Source organism: Balaenoptera borealis, assembly GCF_965194805.1.
Source record: "Balaenoptera borealis genome assembly, chromosome: 10".
In the NCBI taxonomy this organism is placed as follows: Eukaryota; Metazoa; Chordata; class Mammalia; order Artiodactyla; family Balaenopteridae; genus Balaenoptera; species Balaenoptera borealis.
Window position 1 is genome coordinate 1,890,679 of NC_138874.1, and position 24,461 is coordinate 1,915,139.

Genomic DNA, 24,461 nt, shown 5'->3' on the forward strand with positions numbered 1-24,461 from the left:
CTAGAGCTGAGCAACGCAGGGTGTAGGAGAACATAAATAATTTGAAAATGCTAATAAGCCCAGGGTCAAGGAAGGCTGACTGATAAACTCAACTCGTTCTCTTTAACACCCTAACCAAATGGCAGTTCCCTTGGTACGGTTTGTCCAGCTATCAAGAAAAGACCCATCTATTTCAACAAAGGAAGGGAGTTTTGTTGTAGATATTCCCTGGCCTGACCGCCCAACCCCACCCCAAAAAGAGATAATAGTTTGCATGCATGCAATATTTTAGGTTCAATTCTTGCTCCATTTCCAAAGGGCCACTGTCCTGTTTGACCATGCCATAAAACTGGCAATGCTTGGTAGTCAGTGAATCAAAGAAGCAAATCCTATGAGCAACTTCATGAAACAAAGAAACCGCTATAAAATAAGCATTTTAGGACTTGCTGAAAGTCGCATCTTCCAATATAAGAAATAATGCCATTGTTCTCTTGGAAAATACAAAGCAAAGCACTTTATTTTCAGGGGGCGGGGGGTGCGGGGTGCGGAGCAGTGAAGGAACTGTCTGCAGAATATCCTGACAGTCTCTTTGAAAATGAAACATTTCATTTATACAGCAGAAGACAGTTGTGGCAAGATTAGAAATCATCTCAAATCTCCCAGGCAATCAAAATACAGTCTTTTCATGTGGATGGAAGGGCTCTTGTTTTACAGAAAATGCTAAATAAACAATTCTATGGGCAGAAATGTGAAAGCAATTTATTATTGTTCTATTCACGTTGGTTAAAACTTTAGAAACCACATGAAGCCTATAAATAGAAGCTTTTCTTTGTCTTTGGGACGTTGAAAGCAGTTTCTCTAAGGTCCAAGGCAAAAAAGCAGGAAATTATTGATCTCACCGAGGAGTAACATACCAATTCAGACAATGCTTAAAAGATGGATTCTGTAAAATCACTGTATATGGGAAGAACAGCAACCCCGTCCTCATTTTTTGAAAAATCAAGCATCGTGTCATAAATGGACTATATTGTGAGGTTTTCTTTTTATTTTGGACATGGGCAGCTTAATTACTTATGACAATACTTTATATTAGATTACCAAAAAGGGCACAGAACTGTACTAGTAATGGTGCCTTAGAAATAGGATACCTTGGGACTTCCCTGGTGGCGCAGTGGTTAAGAATCCGCCTGCCAATGCAGGGAATATGGGTTCGAGCCCTGGTCCGGGAAGATCCCACATGCCACGGAGCAGCTAAGCCCATGCGCCACAACTACTGAGACCGTGAGCCACAACTACTGAAGTCCCCATGCTCTAGGGCCTGCGTGCCACAACTACTGAACCCGCATGCTGCAACTACTGAAGCCCACACACCTAGAGCCCATGCTCCTCAATGAGAAGCCTGCGTACCACAACAAAGAGTAGCCCCAGCTCACTGCAACTAGAGAAAGCCCGTAGGCAGCAACAAAGACCCAACGCAGCCAAAAAGAAAAAAAAAAGAAGAAATAGGATGCCTTGGAAGGGTTCACTTTTAGACTTTGGGAAAAAAAACACAAGTTCTGTAGGGACTGTTATAGGGTTGGGAGAACCTAAGTAACAGTTGGCCACATTCACATCCATAAACACTTAGTTAAGTTTGGAAATAGTGTGCTTAACCAGAAAGAAGACATCATGCAAAATGATTACTTCTAGGTCAGTGTTTTTTAAACTGAGGTTTGCAGCCCATTAGTAGGATTACAAAACCTCTTAGGTGGGTTGTAACCAGCATTTTTTTAAATGAAATTGAATGTAATAAAAAAGAAAATGCTAGAGTGTATCATTCATAGTAAAGTTTGCTGGAACTATTGGTTTAAATACATCTACATCTATACACACACACGTACACACACACACATATATATATATGGACACATACATATATATAAAATACAGATATTTGTGTATATGTGTATACTGGTTCACCATGTTAAATTTATCATTATTATTATTATTATTGGACATTAGATTGGGTATATTTGTATACCAACAAAATTCTTTCCTAGGTAATTTTCATGAAATGATCCATCCCCAATACTGCCATACAATAAGAAAATTAATATTTTCAAGAATCCTTCTAAAAGCTAAAGTCTAATGGAGCCTGAGCATAATATGCCCTTAAGTGTTTACTGAATAGATTAATGAATGAATAAACAAATATAAGAATATACAAACAGATGATTATCTACATGAATACAACAAGCATATCCAAACCAGAAGGTTACGTGAACTACTTCATGGGCCTGGGTAGCGTCCCTTGATTACAATGAGCTATATTTCCAACACTTTGTCAAAATAAAAGGCCAGCATCATTCTTCTGTTATAAATGGCACACATATTAACAGAGACATTAACATTCACAGGCCAGAAAGGTATCTGTGGAGGCTGTGTCTATATTCTAGCAAAACATCTACTTGGAAAGGGGAAAACTGAGTTAAACAGTCAGGCAGTTTGTCTACACAGTATAAATCTCAACCTGAAAGATGAGCATTTCTCCATCAAGCAGCTCTGTTTATCATCCTATAAGAAAACACTCAGATGAAAGAAGAGGACTTTTTTTGTGATAGGATACATGACACTGTGTGAATAATCTCTACCTAGGTCCACCGCATGGTCTATTTCTCCTTGGTTCATGTACCAAGAATTGTAGGGGTGGCCAAAGATCTTCACATGATTCATGAAGAGCCAATGGATCCATCAGAAATTGACTCTGAACTAGGAGCTCTGGACAATACAAATATTGACCAGTAAGACCAGCTTTTTCCTGTAAGACACTTGGAGTCAAGTTAGGAAGATATACCTTAAAAAGAAATGCAAGTAGGAATACAGTCATATCCAAACAGCAATAATGGTTTGTGTTTATTTGGTGGGGGCTTGTTTTAATCACTACTTGAGTAAAGATATAGAAGATTTCTCACACTTGCAGATGACACAGTTGGAAGATATGCTCCAAATGTATTAGAGTCAAGAGCAAAAAGCTCTTAAAAAGGCTGAAAATTGGCTGGAAGCAAAAAATGCTAAATATAATAAAGAAAAATGTAGTCTTACACTTAGTTTTAAAAAAAGAAAAAAATTATTGTACAAGAACTGGATGGCGGTGGTCCATCTTAACATTTCATGTAAAAAAAAAAAAAAAAAAAAAAGACCCAGTTTTCTAGCTAACCATGATTTCCATATGACTCAAAAGAAAGTATTGCTTGGGAGAAACAATAGAACATGGACAGAATTCATGGAAATATAGGTGCAGGATGAAGAATGTAATGGTCTTATTATATGCCACCTTGGTTAGACAACATACACAGTCTGCAGATGGTATTTTTAAATGAGCAGTGATTAACCAGAACACACCAACACAAGTATAAGAATACTCTAGGTTGAAAGCACCAGGGATAGTTAACCTAGAAATTCAAAGATATCAGAAGAACCAGGAAGACTTCAGGAGCTCTTGAAAGGAATGTGAGAACTGCTTTTAAAGTATCAAAAGGACTTTTATGTGGGAGAAGAGTCTAGACCCTTGTCTTATGGGATTTATTAAGGGAACTGGTCCCAGTGGGTAAATGTGGCAGAGCCATTAAACTTAGAGCCACTAAGTTTTATATTTAGTCCAATATAAAAACAAAAACTTTCTAAAATTCAGAGAGAGCATATAAAAAAAAAAATCCAGGGCTGTATAAGGTAAGTAAACCCAATATTACTGGGAAAACAGTGGAAGGATTACTCTGATGGATGTAAAATTGAATAGTTGAGGTTCCTTACATTTCTTAGAGTCTTGGACTAGGGCAGGATTCCCGGTGAGCTGGGAACCCAGGGAGTAATACAGCTTCGAGGAGAAGGGCCAGAGCTGGGCCTTTAAAAATCAATTCTAAAATGCACTCCCTGGCCCCCTTCACCACTTTGTAATTTTCTGAAATCAGTATGTATCTAAAAATTATGTCTACATATGGAATGAAATTGTTTCTTGTTCCCTAAAAGCTGTTGTGAAATCAATGATGCATCTTTACAACCAGTGGCTCTTAGAATCAAGAACATATAGTAAATTGGAATTAAACTGTTAACAGAGGTAGCCTCTGGGTAGTGGGACTATGAATGATTTTTATTTTTTCTTTTTGCATATTTTTACTTTCTGCAATAAAAAACTTGTTACATTCATAATGGGAAAAAACATTTTAAAAGAATGATTTAGAATTAGATTTTTATCTAGAAAAGTCCCACTGGTGAAAAATGAAAGTGGTGTTTAAATTATGACATTTCAGTGTTTCCCAGAGAAATCTACATAGTTTTCATTCAGCCAAGGCACTTACTTTCGTAGACCGTGAAGAACAACCCATGGCCTCAAATCTAATTTCAACATCGATGACGGAAAAGTTGCCTTTCTGTTACTATTCCTCAAACATACCCACATGTTAACATTTTAGTGGGCAATGTTCTACTGACATTCTTTATTTACTAAAGTAGTTAATCTAAGATGTAAAACTAGAGCCCCCAGGGACTGAAAAAAAGCCATTTTTGTTTTAAATAAGGAAAAAAATGCAACCCGTTAACAATTTTACTTTTCTGAACTGGATTATGCTCACAAAAGCTTTTCACTTTGGACAAGGATATATCTTGACTTTACTGTAGCAATAATATACTAAATGCTAACTTACCCACCTGACAGAACAACAGTACTACCCTTACTTTTCAGGATGGGTGGGACAGGGGAAGGGTGAACATTTATTACTATATCCCACTCTGTGGGTTCACAAGCTGGATTTTTAAAAATAATTGTGTTCCTCTTCTTTAATATAACGTTAAGACCAGTATACATTTAAAATCCTCCTCCCCCTACAGCATATAAATAAATGTGGAGAACATTTGCTATGATCTTTATTTATTTATTTTGCTATGATCTTTAAAGAAGGATGTTCAAAGGAGGTGTAAGTTTGAAATATATAACTCTGAATATACAATGTTCTTTCAATAAAGGCTGGGCAAGGGTCATAAAACTATAAAAAAAAAAAAAAATACCCTGCCCCTTCGGACTATAACAGCTAATCATTAGCCATCCATTCGTAATGTTTACCTTTTAGTGTGTCATTTTCACATTTTTCTTCATGGGGACTAACCATTAGTATCCCCCTAAGACTAACAAAAGTACATTCATTGCCTGCTGGCAAATGATTTCCGGCCCCAAAGCATTTACTGGTAGAAAAAGTTAAAGTATATCTAGCCTTATATTTCTATTATTCTTGGGCATTAGCAGCAGCATAAATTTTTCTTCCCAAGAACTTCATTCTAACTGGCTTCACAGATGATGGTAAAGATTCACACACACTATTCACATGTTTGTGAATCAAATTTTGGAAAACAGAAAAAGTTAAACAGTAGATGTCTCAGAAATCCCTTACTAAATGGACATATTTTAAATCCATTCTCTATTCAACCCCTCCTTCTCTACCTGCCCCTACACAGAAAGACTACCCCAAAGCCCCATTAACTCCCAGATTAATATTCTTCTGCTTTTTAAAAAGGGAGCTTGTTTGCATTTAAACATGCCTATGTAAACAAGGTGTTTGAGGGAGATTTTCTTCTCAGAGTATTCAAAGAGCTGGAGTGGAGCTATTTAAAGAATGGAGTATTCAATTTCTTAGGCCAGATGCTAGTATAAATATGAAACTATGTTCACGCTGCGGATGAAACTATTTTTAGTCCGTGCATTTTGAAGAGCACTGTTCAGTTAAGCATTGTAGGGCGGGCTTTCAGTGAGCTACAGACAGAATCTAGATGATTCTTGCCCCTGTGTTAGCACACTGACACCAGGACTATAGGGGGGGCTGCCCTTCCGCTGGTACACACCACGATGTTCTCGCCAGGTCAAAATATCAAAGACTTTCGTGCAGGTTAGTAAACAGCCATTGCCCCCAACCCCTCTCTTCAGTGCTCCCTGCCACCTCCCCTGTATCCCTGGATCCTCCCTTGGGAGATCCAAGACCCTCCCCACCTCCACACCCCAGCCACTGTGGAGTTAGTTCCTGGCAACACCAGGGGTCCTGGTTTCTCCCTCAGTCCTGAGGTGTGTGTCCACTTTGCCTGGTGCCTGCATCAGCCCTACAGCTGTTAATGTGCTGATTTTCACCGTTCACCTCTATCTGATTATCCAGTAAGCTGGACTCTGTTATTCGATTCCAGACTTCAGAATCAAGAAAGGTGCAAATCTAAAAAGGGATTTGAGGACCACAGGAATGTGAAAACATAAAATTATTCTGGGACAAATCCCAGCCATGTTTTTCACACCAGGCACATGTGTCCCTGTGTATAAACTTGGTTAACTAACAGTTGCTAATGATGCTAGTGTAGGTGTGTTGACTGTGCAGGTCACTTCTTTCCCAGTGCCTTGCACATACTAGGCACGATTGTAGTAAATGCACACAGAAGGGGCTCAAGAAAGGCCACAGTCAAGGATGACAGGAGTCTCCTGAACCCAAGATACAGGTATAGAAACCAAGAGTGCAGCTAAGACGCAGGAGGCAACTTTCAACATCCACCAGCACGGGGCATGCATCGTTCTCCTTGGAACTTCCTGTGGGACTGACGGACTTGACAAAGAATGGTCTTGCTCCTTACTCAGATATAAGCTGCTCGGCCAGGCCAGTCCTGCCAGGCAGTGACACTGGCCTGCAGATCAGCGGTTGGGCTGGATCTTCAACTGATTCGCTGCCATGATGTCACCAGGCTGTGGTTCTGGACACCGTCTAGCTCTCCCTGTCCCACTGACAGGCCGCCCTTCCTGCGGCTGTGAGTGAAGCCAGGAGGCAGGTGGGGCTCGGTACCCCTTTCCAAGTCTCCACCGTTAGCAGACTGGCAGGTAACAACAAGGTAGGGAAGCAAAGCCCAGGGCTAGAGTGATGAATGCTTTACTTTTTAGAATCTGAAATCCAGCCAAGTAGCTGAGAGGCCTGGGACCTTTCTGCTCTTGTCTTTTTTCGCTTATACAAAACTCATTCAAAGGAAAGAAACCAGAAATGAGGGAACTAAGAGAGGGAGGAACAGGAGGGAGTATTTTATTTTTCCTTAAGTATAGATTCTGTTTGTTAAAAGATGCATGCATCATACAAACCAAGGGCTTAATCTCCTCTCGATAGTCGGTATACTCCCATTGACCCTAATGAAAAAGAGTTGCACATTTTTCGATACAACACCAGTTGCTGTTCCCCTCACCTCCAATTAAAAAAAACAAAACAACGCAACAACAACTGTGGTGCTGAGAACACGGCTTTAAATATTTCTCAAGGTTCTACTAACACTAGAAACCACTCTAGCTTCTCTCATGGTTTATTATGATATCACCAAATCCCTGCTATGTATTTACAGCCTGGTAAGTCCTAATTACCATTTACTTTACGATCATAAATGTTTTTTGGCGACTTAAATGGACAACTAATATTACCGGTTGATGAACTGAGGTGCTGCTCATGGATGGTAAAATTTATTCTTGCCCAAACTTCAGGAGTCCATTTGTCAGGTATTTTATGCTACTATCCTTTCAATGATTCATTTACCTTTAATAATATTTGTATTCGGAATTGTGCTGTTTATAGCCAACAGCACAATACTTGGCTGCATTACCTTTTTCTTTCACAGCACAACAGAGAAGAGCGCAGTCAAATTGAGGATGGTCTTCAGGACACTGTTGGAATCAGACTGTCTGCAAACACATCCAGAGCTGTTTCTCAAACCACGCGAAATGTTCTGACTGCCACCGTGCCTACAGCGTCGTTAACAAGCATCCCAAAACGTGCTGTACGTATTTACATGATTAGGAGAGTAGTATGGACGAGGAGCCTTTTTCCAATGGTGCTTCAGCTTCTGTCAGTTACGCGACACAACACGGATGTGAGCCTTCACCTTTGTTTTTTTTTGCGCACCGCTGGTGTACACTCCCTTTTAGAGCAGTGTTTATTTCCCTTTGCTTAGCTTAAACCCAAGGCTAGGGCAGGTTGTTCTAATCTAGACAACCTGAAGGATTCAATCTCAGCCAATCACCTTCGCCTCGGCAAATTTCTAAAGAAACTAGTTTTACCCAGGACTCAGATTTGCCAGGTTACTTCATCACTGTGTTGGGCCAGTTGGTAGTAATAACAATTACCTTTTTCCTCACCTGACTGGGATCTGTGTTCAGAAACTGTCCCGCGGCCTCATCCCCAAATGGGAGCTGGGTATGAAGCCAATCATGTGAGTCCAGGCATCTCAAAGGTAAGAGTCATGTCTTTATTCTACTGTTCTTACAGCATCTAATCTATTGGTGCTTAATTAACTCTGTAACGGACACACAAAAGGGGCAGGTGCACGGTGGGTTATTTTCAGACTTCGCATCTGTGTGGCAGTTATACTTCTGAGCCTATAGGTTAATTCAGTGCAACTGGTTCCAACCCTCCCCGGCCTGCTGTTGACATGAGGCTTGCCATAGCCCGGGCAGGTCTCACTGCTATCAATAACCTAGGCTGGGCTGTTGCCCAGGAGAAAAGCCTCAAACGAAATGACTTTAGTGTGGTCTACACTAGGAGTACCCAACTCAATTTTAGGTGATACACGGATAAACATTTTTTTTAATTTTAAGAACTATGTATTTATCTTCACTGTTATTTATAGCAAGTGATATAGGTTTTCCATTTGCAGTAGTGATATAAAATTTCCTATTAAAGTTGTTTAAGTTAAAAAAAAGCAGTTAAAGAAAAAATATTAACTAAATTATAAAATAGGGAGTTATCGACATGAGAAAAATTTTGACATTGGTTTACAAATGGCTAAAGTCTAAGATATCCAAATTTAAGGCCTAAGACTTTAATAATGCTCCATTTATCAAGTGTTTTATTGTGCCAGACACTGTCTTAAGTACCTGGAATTCAATATGTTATTAAATCCTACAACATCTCTGTGAGGTAGAAATTATTATATGGATTTTTTTTAATCAGCAATCCAGGTTCAAGTTTAGGTCTGCCAGACTCCTACCATTACATTATTCTGCCTCCAGGTACAAGATTTAAAGCCTCATCATGCAGCCATTCACCCAGTGTATGTATTGAGCACCTACTACATGCCGGACGATATTTTAGATTAAAAATTGGGGTGGGGGCTTCCCTGGTGGCACAGTGGTTGAGAATCTGCCTGCCAATGCAGGGGACACGGGTTCGAGCCCTGGTCTGGGAAGATCCCACATGCCGCGGAGCAACTAGGCCCGTGAGCCACAACTACTGAGCCTGCGCGTCTGGAGCCTGTGCTCCACAACAAGAGAGGCCGCGATAGTGAGAGGCCCGCGCACCGCGATGAAGAGTGGCCCCCGCTCGCCGCTACTAGAGAAAGCCCTCGCACAGAAACAAAGACCCAACACAGCTAAAAATAAATAAATTAATTAAAAAAAAAAATTGGGGTGAGGGAGGGACCCTCATTCCCTTCCCAGTAAGTAGTTTAGTCTAGCAAACGGCAGATGGGGTCTTGATCAGAATAAAGAAGAAAATGTTTCTCATCTTGGGCTTCAACTCAGGCTCCCAGGAAATAGGCCAAATTTAGACCCATAAACAATATGCAGAGCTCCCTTAGTAAAAGACAAAAAGCCATTATTTTATAAATATTTAGAACACTGAGCATGCGATTGATTCACATAAGAAACAAACTGTCGTTAGAAGTGGCCACTGTGGACTTCCCTGGCGGTCCAGTGGTTAGGACTCCACGTTCCCACTGCAGGGGGTGCAGGGTTGATCCCTGGTCAAGGAACTAAGGTCCCACATGCTGTGTGGCCAAAAAAAAAATGTGGCCACAGGGTTGATGTGATAAAAAGGCTTTCAGAAAAATCCTTAGGCAGGTCTCATTTTATGAAACGCGATATATAAAAATTAAGCCACAGAGAACGTATTTACATTACAACAGGGGGCTCTACTTCACCACGAGGAGTTTTCAGAGGGCTTCCTAAACAGGAAGTAACTACTAAAGTTATAATGTATACACAGCACATCCCGATCATCCAGACAGGAGCAAATAAGAATTACCCAGTGCCCATTCCTGCTGTCAAAATTAATAATTTGAAAATAGAAAAATACATGACATGAGAGAGGCATGCTCTTTCTTGTCACACATGCATGAAAACCAAAAATCCTTGTATCTGGAAGCAAAAACCCCATCAACCTTGGTGCGTGGACACATATCATTTTCGTTTTTCTTCATAGCACAACGATTCCATACTCTTTAAAGAGAATCAACCAGCAGTCTTTAACCAAGAGTTCAAAGACCAGTTTCACGAAGTGTCCTCGAATGTCATTCCAATTTTGCAGATGTATTTTCTGGGTAGGGAGTCCATAGTGTTCTCTAGATTCTCAAAGTTATCTATGCCACATACCCAAAGGTTAAGCACCATCAGAAGAGGCCAATCCAATTACCTCTCCTCCCTGTCACATATGCATGGGCTTCTAGGAAAATGCAATAAATAAAACTTGGTGGTAATCCCTGATGGGTGGCTTTTTGGGCAGAGTGATAAGTAATAGGCATTGAAAAAGTATTTTCTAACCCTTTTTATCATCACAGACTCCTTTCAGAATCAGATGAATGCTAGGTAGGGGCTCCTGAGAAAATGTGTGTTTATATCCAGAATTATGCATGAAGATTTGCGGGTTTAGGCACCCCACAAAAATGTATCTATCAGTCCTTAATTAAGAATTCATGACTCAGATGATTCCCCAGCAGAATATTGAGGCATATGACTTATCGCCTAAGCTACAGTTTGTGTGTGGGGGGGGGAGCGGGCAGCTGGGGGTAGCTGATGATTATCCGTAAACCTCCTGTCAAACCGTGAACCTGCTATCTATGATCCTATACCCTCCCGATCTCCACTCTTAGATTCAACAGGAGAAGTTTTATTCAGCTAGAAAGCTCTGCCCAGGGTAAATTCTCAGATTTTGTGAGATCCATTCTAACACTGCCTTTGGGAGAAATTGTTTTCTATGAATTGATTTGATTAACCACACTAGCCCCATTTGCAACCATGAACAATGTAACCATGCAGAAAGTTGACATTTTCATGGAAAAGTTTTATCATCTGCAATCTAAAATTACTAACTTTTTTTCTTAGCTTGTAGGTAACACAAGCTAAGAATACGGTATCAAAATATTGCTTTGATGAATCAAGGACACCCAATGAGAGGGTAAAGACTTAACATTTTGAGTTTCAACTGTTATCCCTTTATCGCCAGAGCACGCATTGGTAGGTATGAAGTCTCCATAGTTATGAAATAAATGAAACTATAAATCCAAACAAATCAAGAAAGAGCCTTAAGTTTAATTATCTTCCCTTCAGCACCTCCGAACACTTTCTGGGTGGAAGTGCTAAAGCTTTGGCAAAATATTAGGAATTTCAATGAGGGATATGTAAAATATGTATTTCTTTTGCTAACCAGATAAGCTTGATATGAACCACTAGGTATTTATTAGAGCCAATGAAAGGTCAGCATCTAACATCAAGCACAGGAATTCTATCTAGAAAGCCAACCTTGCACCAAATCCAAGCTCGTAGTGGGATAAGTAGGTCCTTCAAAAAGAAGATCTAAGCCAAAGACGACCACGATCGTCTTCAAGCCTAGTAATATCCTGGAAGAACAGTGATCACATGGGATGGGGATCTCCTCATTTATTTAACAATCACACGAGACTACTACCAAAGGAACAGCGGTCATCATCCCTGCTCTTTAAGCATTTACAAGTTTGCTCACGTGCAAGACCCACTCAGGAACCTTCTTCCATACTCCCAGTGCCCTCTGCTTACACCTTCATCCATGCACTGGCTAAACACTACCTTATAACCTAGTTGTGCTGTCCACCCCGCTACACCATGGGTTCCTAAGGGCAGGGACTGGGTCTCTTTCATCGTCATCTTCCTTCTACAGCAAATACAGTGCCCTGGTCTTCTTCAGCACTCAGTGCATACAACAGCGATTCTTCTACGTAAGTCCCCTACATATGAACGAGTTCCATTCTGAGAGTGTGTTTGTAAGTCCAATTTGCTCATAAGTCCAACAAAGTTAGCCTAGCTTACTCTGCAGTATCAGCTACATCACCGCTGTTTTTACGCTTGCTTCCGGACATCCCGGGCTTGAAATAATGATACTGTACTACTGTACTCTATACAGCACTGTACAGTAAAGTACACAAAAGCACAACCACTTGTAGAGGATGCACGCACGTGACAATGTACACCAGACACGTACTTTAAAATAAAAGGTTTAGCTAAACATCACAGCCGTCCATATCTCTCTAGATCAGCACTGTCCAATATAAATATAATGTGTACCATATATATAATTTAAAATTTTCTAGTAGCCACATTAAAAAAAAAATAAAGGAAAAGGTAAAATTAATTACAATAATATATTTTTTAACCCAACATATCAAAATATTATTTCAACGTGACCAATATAAAAATTATTAATGAGATATATTCCTTTTTAAGCTAAGTTTTTGAAACCAGGTGTCTATTTTACACTTACAGCACATCCAGTTTGCATGCTAAATATTCAATAGTTAAAGTGATGTAGTCCTACCAAAGCAATAAAGTTATGTTTAACAAAAAAATATTTTACACTGCTTTAGTTTTTAATTTTATACTGAAATTAATTAAAATTAAATAAAATTAAAAACTCAGTCTCTCTGTTAAAGTAGCCACATTTCAAGGGCTCAGTAGCTACGTGTGTGGGACTTCCCTGGTGGCGCAGTTGTTGGGAATCTGCCCGCCAGTGCAGGGGACATGGGTTTGATCCTTGGTCCGGAGGATCCCACATGCCACGGAGCAACTGAGCCCATGCACCACAACTACTGAGCCTGCACTCTAGAGCCCGCAAGCCATAACTACTGAGCCAGTGTGGCCCGCGAGCCACAACTACTGAGCCTGAGCCAGAGTTTCCACTGTGCAGAGGGCTGGCACCCAAGTACTGAAGCCCGCACATCTAGAGCCCGTGCTCCGCAACAAGAGAAGCCACCACAATGAGAAGCCCACGCACTGCAACGAAGAGTAGCCCCCGCTCACCGCAACTAGAGAAAGCCCGTGCGCAACCAAAAGTAAATAAATAAATAAATTTATTTTTAAAAAAAATAGCTATATGTGATTAGTGGCTACCATGCTGGACAGCACAGTTCTAGGCTACTTAACAGCAGTTGATAAAGCAACTTGCTAAATATTGTACACAGCGTAAGATGTTATTTTTAAAGCAAAACAATTTACACACATACACACACAGATAACTGGAGGAATAACTACCGATCATTAGCAGTGTGTTAATTCTGGGAGGAGTGGAATCAGAAAGGAGGTGAAGAAGTACTTTTGCTTCTGAAAGGTTTAAATTTTTTTGTATAAAAAGTAAAATTAAGACCGGAAACCAGATTGAAGTATCGCCTTTTCTTTAAATAGAAAACATAGATAGTTACACACGGAGAGCAACAGGGACAACTTAGATGTCTTTAGATAAGGGCTACCAGACAGGTGGGAAAACCAGCAGTCATGCTGTGTAAGGAATGTGGATTGAGACTATTGGTGCTTGACCTGGAGAATGGAGAACTGGAGGCGGGGGCAGTTATTTTCAAATATTTGAAATGCTGTCAAGAACAAAAATTTGATTTGTTCTCTGCTGTCTCGAGAATAGAACTAATAACAATAGTACATCATTAATACAGTCGTTTGTACTATAAACCATACTTTTCTAATTTAATTCCTCAGAAGAAAGAATTTCTAGCACAGAGATGGATCAAAGATGGAAAGGAACTGTAAAGTCATGAGTTTCCTCAATCACTGAAAATATTTAAAAATTAACTATTTTCAGCAGAGGACATTTAAGAAGTAGTAAGCTCAGGAAAGATGTCATAACTAGAGTTTTGTAACTAGATTATCAACCCTGAGATTTTATTATTGTATGAGATTTACCATTATCCAAAGTGCACGTGTGAGATTATTACAGATGTTCACCCAACATCCAATTTTCCTCTCCTTCCAAGAATGCTGTATGATTATATATCCTCACCTCTTGGAAGTAAAACATGACCATGGAATTAATCACTTTGTTGATTAATGAAATATGAGTAGAAGTCGATGCCTGTTACTTCATGTTACTATATTTAGGTTGCAACTGTCCACTTTACTTTCTTGGGGAAGAAAATAGCACTTTGCAAGGTTTACTTTTCTAAAGGAAAGAGGAAAGAAAACTAATGTTCTTGACTAAATGCTCCCCCATATGTAATCTAATCTAATCTTTCCCAGTCCTCTGAGACAGGTATTAATGCTGTTTTACAGATAAACAAACAAAGCAGAATTTAAAAATTTAAGGTGATACAGATTACGGAGCAAGGATTTGAATTCACGTCTGTCTTACTTTAAAGTTCATGACACAAACGTTTAGTACAGTGGTCAAAAAGAAGCCACCCGAATATGGTAGGTTCTGTGTTTGCTCATTCTTCTAAATCTTTGATTGAAAACATTAATACAAAACAATGGAAACTAAATGAGCATTCTCAATTTAAAAAAAAAAGAAAGAAACCCACACAGAGGCTGCACATGTGAAAGCCTATATTTACACACAGCCATCATGTCATGGGTAATTAGCCAGGTAACTATAGGTTTTTCTCTGCTAGAAAAGTATACGTTTCATCATGCTTTGAAATCTGCCTTATTATCAGCACTGCTATGAAAACAATGTTTTATTTCTTATTGAGTGAATAGGCCAGGCATAAAGCATTGTTTTTGTAGAGCCTAACAGAATACTTCTCTTGTGAACCAAAGAAGTAGAATGAGTAGTTGGAAGGTGGGGAATATCCTCCACCATGATTAGCGAGTAACCATTTTAAGGGAGGTGAGGATTAAAACAGTACAATTGCCTAGAATAAGAAGTATCAGATGTCTTGCTAAAACCATCTCCTTAATAACCTGTCACCTAAAGAAGACAGATTACAAACAAGCTGATGATAATAAAAAGATAAGGGAGAGCAAGTCCAGTCTGGATTTGTTTATTTCCCTGCACATTTTTGTCACTGCTATAATCCTGACACATGAAAAAGATTCCCTTGAGGAAGAGAGGAATTAGTAAGTGCCAGTATTAATATGTAAATGTCCACACACAACAAACTCCTACAACACCACCAAAAATCCCTAGGCTGGCAAGCTAGCTTTGAGCATGTTCAAAAGCTCTCTTAGTAAGTTTCCACGAATGAGTCTATAATGGAGGATTATAAACGAAGCCAAAAATAGTTAGAAACTAAATACCACAAGTACAGTCGTCCCTCAGTATCCATGGGGGATTGGTTCCAGAAACCCCGCCAGGATACCAAAATCTGAGGATGCTCCAATCCCTTATATAGAATGGTATAACATGTGTGTATAACCTACACACATCCTCCCTTATACATTTGACCCTGGAACAATACGGATTGGAACTGCATGGGTCCACTTATGTAGGGATTTTTTTCAATAGTAAATACAGTACTACATGATCCAAGGTTGGCTGGATCCATGGGTATGCAGAAGTGGGAAAACAGAGAAATCACAGATATGGACGGACGACTGTAAGTTATACCCAGAGTTTCCACTGTGCAGAGGGCTGGCACCCTAACCCCCGCGTGGTTCAAGGGTCAACTGCACTTTAAATCATCCCTAGATTACTTGTAATACCTAATACAACATAAATGCTAAGTATGCTAAGTAAATAGTTGCCAAAATGCAGCAAATTCAAGTTTTGCTTTTTGGAACACTCTGAAGGTTTTTTTTCTTTTCTTTTCTGAGTATTTTTCCATCCAAGGTTGGTTGAATCCATGGATGCGGAACCCGCAGATATGGAGGGCCAACTGTACATTGCTTCTCCTTACAGGTACCAATGAGAAAGCCCCTCCACTAGAGGGTGTCCTAGGAAGTGCTGGACAAGAACTCAAGTCAACCACTGAATCCACACAGGTGTCCCGACCACGCAGAGCAGAGAACGCCAGAAATTTCAGAGGAGGTTGATCATAAAAGTCGCATGTTTACTTAACCTACTAAATATAGCTGTGAAGTTAGAATGCCTACAGGATAGTTAGGACTGTTGCTGGGAAGATAAGACAAGCATATATATAAAAAAAAAAAAAAGATACTGCATTATATTGCTAGTTATAGCGTAAGGTGCTCAATCAGGTGGTAGAGACACTGAGTGTGATAAGAGCTCCATAAGCAGGGAAAATCCTTTGAGCAGGATGCCAAACAAGGGCTTCAGGGGCTTAAACTGAAACTTAAAGAAAAGAGATTTTCTTCAGGTAAGAGTCCTGGAAGGGGCATTCCAAGAATGAGTAAAGGCATGAGCCGTACAAAATTCACGGGAGGGTTGGGGAGTAGGGGTGTGGGTGCATGCGGTTAAAGAGAAAGAAGATCAAGCAGTTAGACTAGTTAGGCTAAAGCGAGAGGTTTACACAAGCGATAGGAGATAAGAGAGAGAGATAGGCTGTCTTAACATTCTGTGCGCACTTTGAGCTGGCAATTCCACCTCTACAAACGTACGAGGAAAGAGTCATGGACATGGGCAGAGTTACAAGAATTTCAGAGTTTGTGGGAAAACAGAAGCAAATGAAATGTCCAAACAGAAACACCTCTCTAATGAAACATTATGGCAGGCAGAAAGAAACAGTATTTTATGATATGGAGGCACTGTCATAATACACCTGTACAAATTTAAATGGGGGGGGGGAAGGGTATGCATATGAATTTCATACCTATACACACATTCATATACCTTGGCATATTGATATTACAAATGCTGACAGCAGTTACTTCTGGGTGGGAGGAAAAGAAGCAACTTAAATTTTTCCGCATTTTGTATTGCCTACATTTTCTAATATGAACACGGATAACATTGGCAATCAGAAAAACAACAACAATGAAAGATCTTTAATAAAAAAGACAAAAACTGGAGGCTGGGACTGAACAGTTCACTGGATGCTTGCCTACAACATTTGTATCTTATCCAGTAGGCACGAGGTTATCGAAGAAAGGGGAGCTACTGGCTGAAAGCCAGTATTTTTAAAGGGTCAGAAGTGTAAAAGATGTTAGAAATGATTAAAAAATTAAAAAGCAAGTGGAGAGGTCCAAAGAAAGAGGCCAGGCACATTTGGGAGAACAAAGCGAGGCCACTTCATCCCAGCATACCAACTGAAAACACACAGGGCAAGGCAACTAGGAAAACCCCAAATTAACAGCACTGTTTGCTCAGCCCCTACTGTGCATGAAGCACTTGTAAAGCTTCTGAAACCCCACTATTATTCCAATCTGTCCTAAATAAATATATTCATTAAAATGGGGTAAAAGTCCAAACCTCAGCTTTCCTCAACAGTGGACCTGTACAAACTACAGACTTAAACACATAATGTTAGAGGAGAGAAGAGGGGTGGATCTTTGACATTTAGGAAAATTAATGTTTTGCAATAAAACCTCACATTTAAAGTACTCTAAAAGGCAAATGAGCAGTTGGGAAGAATCAGCATCAATACTAAAGAGAATTAAACCTAGATGCCCAAATCAAATAGCTGCTCACAAAACCCTCTGGAAAAGCCCCATCAATTCACGTGTTGGATGTATGTGCTTTTGTGTTCCAAGGTGATGCCATCATGATAACAGCTATAATAATGGTCTACAGTCAGTAATCATGCAGTGGCTAAAGAGATGAGAGCTGGAAAGTAAAGAAAAATATTTTAGAGTTACAATAAAAGGAGAAAAACATTTTACATTTCCAACGGAAGGGGAAATGTTGAATCAAACTTCATTTTTAAAGCACATTTGAGGCGCGATGTTGCACTGTTCAAGGATGCTTAACAGACCACGTGGACCAATCAGGTTTGTTCCTCACAGTAGACTCCTACCACCAAATGCAAATAGAAGTATTGCTCCAAGTGTGCCTGTCTATCTATAATACCAGATATTTATGAGCTTGCAAGAAGCCAAGAATGCCTAAAAGACTTTTTCCTAAAGACCCTGGGTATGTAACCAGAAACTAAAGGGGACATATATATTAGCAAGGGACTCAGACCACAGCTGAATTTCTTTCATCTTTGGTAATCTTCCCATCAGATGGTGACTACCACAGATTTTTCACTGTGATATTCACATTTTTATTAATGAGACTGAAAACAAAAGTATGGGTTGGTTGCCTTCTCCATCATGGTCTTTTTTTAATCAAAGATATGGCCATACACCAGAAAACAGAGAATGAAAAAAAAGCAAGAACAGCTAGAGTCCAGAAGGATGGTAATGAACTAAACTAACACATATGATAATTTAGGGAAGACGTGTGTGCTGGTCTTTTATCTTATTTGATCAGAAGAGCTTAAACAAAGCTGGACACCAAGCTGGTATTCAACTGTGGATCTTTATTGAGGCAAAAATACTACAGTCCTACCCTAAATGCTACAATATACAACTATAGGAATTACAGAAACTTGAAAGGCACAGCAATGATACTGAGCCACAAAACCTCCTGCCATGTTAGTTGACAATGATGTTCATTAGATAATAGTCTACATTTAACACTACTGTTTAAAAAAAACACCAGCAAAAAAAGAGGTAACTAAAATTCAGGAGGTATAGTGGTTGAATAACATCTTTTCCCTCCTTTTTGCCCTGAGGAGTAGAAAAGTCAAGGCCGTACAGCTTTAGGGAAGAGATTCCGATAGTTTTGCCCGTGTCATTCCTACCTGGAGGGTGCCAAGCCTGACGCATGTGCCATGGCTCTCTTCCAACAATGGGTAAGTTGGTATAAAAGAACAACCAAAGTGTGTCCTGAGATGAGTGACCAGGATGGGGAAGGATTCTGAAACCACATCCTGGTGAAAAATTGAAAAAACTGGGATTTGGCTAAACAAGCCAAATAAAGACAGAACTGAGGACTATTTCAAGGAAGGGGGGGAGAGGAAATATCAACTGTACCAGTGTCCAGCCTGACAATTCTATGAAGGGCTCCCAAAAAAGCATGAGCTTCTTACCTTGTTCAAACATTGTATCCAGGAGGTGAATACTGGTAACCTGAATACTTAAAAATAGCACTTAAGTTCCAATTTCACTTTTTTCTTACTTCTGCCCCAACATCTCCAATTCTAAAAGTAAGAATAAAGTCTTAAATTCTATGGACTTCTCTTCAGTTGACTATCCAACCTTCAGTCCATTATTAAAAGATTTGAATTTGGTGTCCTAGAAAGTATTCATCACTCTAGGAAACACTAGAAGATCTGCAAGTCAACAGAAATTCCAAATGCAAGGGTCTTAACTTGGAATGAGCCTTCCTGAGTGATGGCAGTATGATATCTAGACAGCAATATCAAAGACCAGCTGTTGACTGGCTCACACGTGGTTAGGTTTCACAGACTTCCCTTCCAGCAGGTGTAGCCGAGATGGCTGAGTGCAGACAACATACATCGTTGTTTATTCAAGACACTTTTTACATGTTCATTCTACCATTATTTCAGGACAGTCTTCAACTATTTGATTACATGGCCAACCTGAATTTTAACTTTGAAATGAAATGGAATAACCTCCCGTCTATGTTCCCAGATCCTTAGAAAATGGCCTGTCACTAAGTTGTTCTAAAGCTTTGAATGTCTTGGGTATGGACTCTTGGAAGTGTGAACTTGCTCGTGTCAAAGGTTCTCTGGGCTGTCACTTTACAATGAAATGAAGCAACCTCTTGAAGAAACAGCCACGTTGGCACGTGGCCAGCATGCTTCTCCCGTGTTCACTGTGCTAGAATTAGATTCTTTAAAGAATGCATGGTTCACACAACAATACTGTCAGAGGAGCTTGTGAGAAAATCCTTTGGAAATTATCTTTACAAATTTTTGATAAGCCTCAAGTGTAACTGATTTCTATTTTGAACTCAAGAAGGCCAAATTTGTTTCGGTGAAGAGGCCCTTCTGTAGGGATTCCTCATGATATCCACGAACAGAATAATTCAACAATATAGCATCCAAGAAATTTCCCAAGTTTCTATCTTAAGGAAAAAATAGTATAGCTAGCTCGGCAATGGAAGTTAAAATATAAACAACAAATACCCTGAGAAGACTGTTTAATATATACATACAAAATTTACATCTAGGAAAGAAGGAAGGAAAGAAGAAAAGGATTGGCTTAGGAAGAAGCGTGTCTTCCATCTTAAGAAGTTCATTAGATGTCTCTGGTGAAAAATACTTACTATGACAAACTGTCAGAACCTTAGCATGCTTCTTATTAGAGACATTTATACTGTTTTCTTCAACACAAATCGAGAATCCTTCCTGTATCCACATCCCAGGAAGCAGCTTGACATATCAAACTCAAAACGAAGCTGAAACAACCATTTGAAATACAAGGCCTCCAGAATTTCCAAGCAAAGACTATAGTCAATTTCTAACTAGAAGTACGACTGGAGAAGACATTTACACCACTGGCCACTTGTGGCCCAGCTTATTTTGACAGAATTTACGAGGAGAAACATTATATAAAATATAAATACATATCTCTATATAAACATATAAAAATATATATTTATATTCTGTCTCCATAAAGTTGTATATATAATATATACAAATATATACATATATATATATATACAAATAATATATATACAAATAAAAGAACCTGAAGGATTTTAATAACAGCCTTCTACTGAGGCAGACAGTAAGTGTCAACCCTGACCCAAATAACTAGAACATGTGATTAGGGAAATTCATAAGAGACAAATTAGCTAATATTATACCACCTAGCTCCCTATGATATAGAATCGCCTTCTGATAATAATAATAATATGATAATACCATCTTAGACTTCAGTATCACAGATGCTTCCATAGATATTAATCTTTTTTCTCTATTGACCTTCTCAGAAGTCCAGCGAGATGAACAAAGTACACACTATGACCCATTTCACACACGAGGAACCCGAAGGTGTAAACACACAGTGACTTGTGCCGTGAGTGACAGATCTCCAGGACAGGCAGAGGCAAGATTCTCCTGACCTCCCAGCCACTGCTCCTTCACCGCCACCATGCTGTCTATTCCCCAAAGTACAGTAAAAGTCCCAGCAGCAGAAGGGACAGGGGAAGGCACGCTTTCTCCATCTGACAGGACTTTAGAAACAGAAACTGAACTGAGGGAACCTGAGGGAACCCCCAGCATTAAATTCACCCACACCCACATCTTTTGGTCTCTTTTCTTGATTTCAGCTCACACTCCTCTATCTTTTCTTTTTCTAGAGACATATTTGGAGATGAAACCATTCATAACTGCCCATCCACAGACAGTTTGTGGCAGCGTAACTGACAATGAGTCTGCTGCAAAAAAATGAAAATGCTGTTTTAATAACCTTGGCCTAAAATACATTCTATTGTATGCCTCAAAGGGTTTCAATAAAAAGTCAACCTGTAGAGACATATTTTCTTGGCTTAAACAACAATCCAAAGCATATAAATGTAGTCCAACTATAATGACATATTTATAGGCCAATAAAGCTTACACTGCAGCTTTCATACTTCACTTAAAGGAACTCTGTAAGAAGCAGTGTTATATAAAATAATTTGATTTCTTTTCAAACTATAGCCCAAGGAATAAAAAAATGCAAGTATGCTATGTTTAACTGATAGTGTTTATATTCCTTAGTTGCTAAAAGTTTTGTAAAATGAAATAATTCTTCATTTGACTAGTTCCAACTGCCATACCAAATATGGGTATCAGGTCCACTTTATAACAAAAGCTAAGTACTGTAATTCTGGAGACAAAAATAAATAACTAGAGGCTTGTGTAGTGAATGATTTAATCAACCCAATTCTTCTGGAAAAACAGGTTCCTGTGTTCGTTATGCTTATGAATAATACATTCCTTAACCCTTCTATTTTAACATAGTTATTTTTTCTTTCTTCCTTTTCTATAAACGTCAGTATGAAACTGTCTGAAAAAAGGTAAAATATCTCACGAGTAAAGTCACAATCTGAATTGGTTTCATACTGAACTTTCTTTCTTTGAAAAGGACAAAGAGGAGGGAAGAGGATGAATGTATTCTCACACATCTCAGAAGTGTTTTTTAAGATTGTTAGTTTCCCCGCTATCTAGATCTGCAGTTTCAGTCACCATTTACCATCTTAAATGAAAATGCCATAGGTTTTTAAAAAGCAAACATGACATCCGCAAATATTGTCCTTGAAGGGGAAAGGGATAAAAAATGAAAGAGTTGTGATTTGAGTCAGAGCAGTTATTGGAAGCTGCCATTTGGGGCAGAGTTTCTCTTTGTGGAGTATTAATTTGTTGGCAGACACACATTTGTGAGAACATTCTTGTTTTTTTACTATTCAGAGAGACAGGAAGTGACACAAACTGGGATTAAAGGGAACTTATTCTACCTAAACACTGAGCAAGAAGTGTTCTTTAATTAGCTTTTATATGGTAAAATCCCTTCTTTAAGAGTCAACCTAATTATTTTGTTATTATTGATGTTTTAACATGATGAAATAATTCAGTTAAAAAAAATAACATATTGCAGTTTTACTTTATCCACAGAAAGGTGAGATGGTTCCATTCTTTGCTTACTTCCACTAGAAAAAAAGAGGGAGGGTCTTAAGCAATCTCAGAGTTCATCTTCTTTCTCTGGTAAGAACAATGAGGAGTTGGAAGGGTTTTACAGAAGGAAAAACCTAATAAGTGTGTGAACTTCCATTAACAATGTGGTATTGGAAGTGGTTTCAGTGTGGCCAAGAGAAAGGGAGATAAGAAAACCACTGTGTAGAAAGAAAAGTACAGACAACAAATATTTTGATGTTGCAGACAGAGAAAGGAAGGGATTGAAGAGAAAGTTGCTGGGACAGGAATGCACACAGCAAATGACACCCCCTATATCCCCAATATAAATCCTCACAATGTAGGCTTGTAAACCTTAGATCAAGCAGATAATGGAAACTCATTACATTAAGGAAAGTTTTTGTTTCTCTTTCCACATTATTACAACACAGTGTGCATTCCAATTACAAAAGCTATTTGTCTCAAATTCCCCACAGTTCATACCAACTGAGTAGAATTTCAAGGCTCCAAATTCTATCCTTAAAGGGGTATTTTACACTAAAAAAAAGAAAAGAAAAAAAAAAAATACATGGTGTTTCTTATTCACCAGAGAGCTTTCCAATCCAATCAAATCTCCTGTTGCTTATTTTCCCTTCCTCTGCACTAATCACTCACAGAGCTGTCTCCCAAATGAGACCCAAAGGAAGAAAAAAAAAAATCAGAATCACCTAGAGATCCTTTTATCAGTACACATTCTTTGGCCTTGCCTCAATCCTACTGAATGAAGAATCTGGAGAAGCTGTACTCAGCAATCAGTATTATTTAAAAATTTTTCCTAAGTGAGTCTAATGAACAACAAGATTTAAAAACCACTAAGTACTTTGAATGTTCACTATAAACCAATTTCTTCTGGAATCAATTATTTAAAAGTTCGATTATGGACATTTTTAGAGTTCAGGAAGATCAAAACCTCTAAATCTTTTGATGAAATTAAGGAGTTGGGTTTCTTTTCATTCATTAATAAACTATCAATTTTAAATACAAAACAACTCTTCTATAAATACTCTTGTTTATATGCATGACATCAAGCCTAACCATCTACACATCCTTTTGTTCCCCCATGGGTTTCCTGTTTAGTTTTTTATTAGTAACAGTATATTTCATAACTAAAAAAAAATCAAACAAACAGAAGAAAGGTTTTAATGTTAAGGAAAACATAAGACAATAGCAATACAACTTAGATCATATATTAGGCAAGTAATACAACAGCTGTATTATTCAGCATTACCACATGTCAGAAGGCTAGTCATGGTGTGTTCACAAAATTGGCCATGTTAACAGCCTGTATAGGAAGATGATTAAAAAAAAAAATTCTTTAATTTTGAAATGAAAACCACTAGATTAATAATTTTCTCTAAATGGGCACATGACAATCAGGCCACCATGACCAAAATCTTACTGCCTGACATCTACCAAAAGATGCCAGGAAACTGTTGATTGTTAAACTGCAAGAAAATATTAATGCTATTCCCAAAACACAGCACATCACAAACCAGAATCACATGAAAGACAAGTCAGTTACGGGTGTTACTCAGTCTCTTTATGCCAATTAAAATAAAAAGTCTAGGTTTGTTGTAGTAGTTAAAATCTAGGTTAAAAAAAAAAAACAGGAAGTTGTTACATTAAGGCATAAAACAGGGCTATGAAAATCAGCATTGCGCTAGAACGAAAGAAAAAGATGCCTTAATATGTTAAAAGTGAAGTTCCTCTTTGCCTAAAGAGGAAATAAGTAGTCTAAATCAGAGGTCAACAACTTTGGTCTTGAGCAATGCTAGGAAAGTAAGTCAGTGAATGCCACAAGGAGTTACAAAGGAAAAAAAACAAGCAGGAAAGGACTCAAAAAAGTCACTGGA

The 24,461-nt window shown here is 38.8% G+C and overlaps 1 protein-coding gene and 1 long non-coding RNA gene across 4 annotated transcripts in view; both read right to left on the reverse strand.

Moving 5' to 3' along the window:
- LOC309635829 overlaps positions 1-24,461 on the reverse strand; it is a 501,182-nt gene that overhangs the window by 431,369 nt on the left and 45,352 nt on the right. The window lies entirely within an intron of this gene.
- The window catches only part of ARID5B (AT-rich interaction domain 5B), a 188,136-nt gene that overhangs the window by 131,643 nt on the left and 32,032 nt on the right, over positions 1-24,461 (reverse strand). The window lies entirely within an intron of this gene.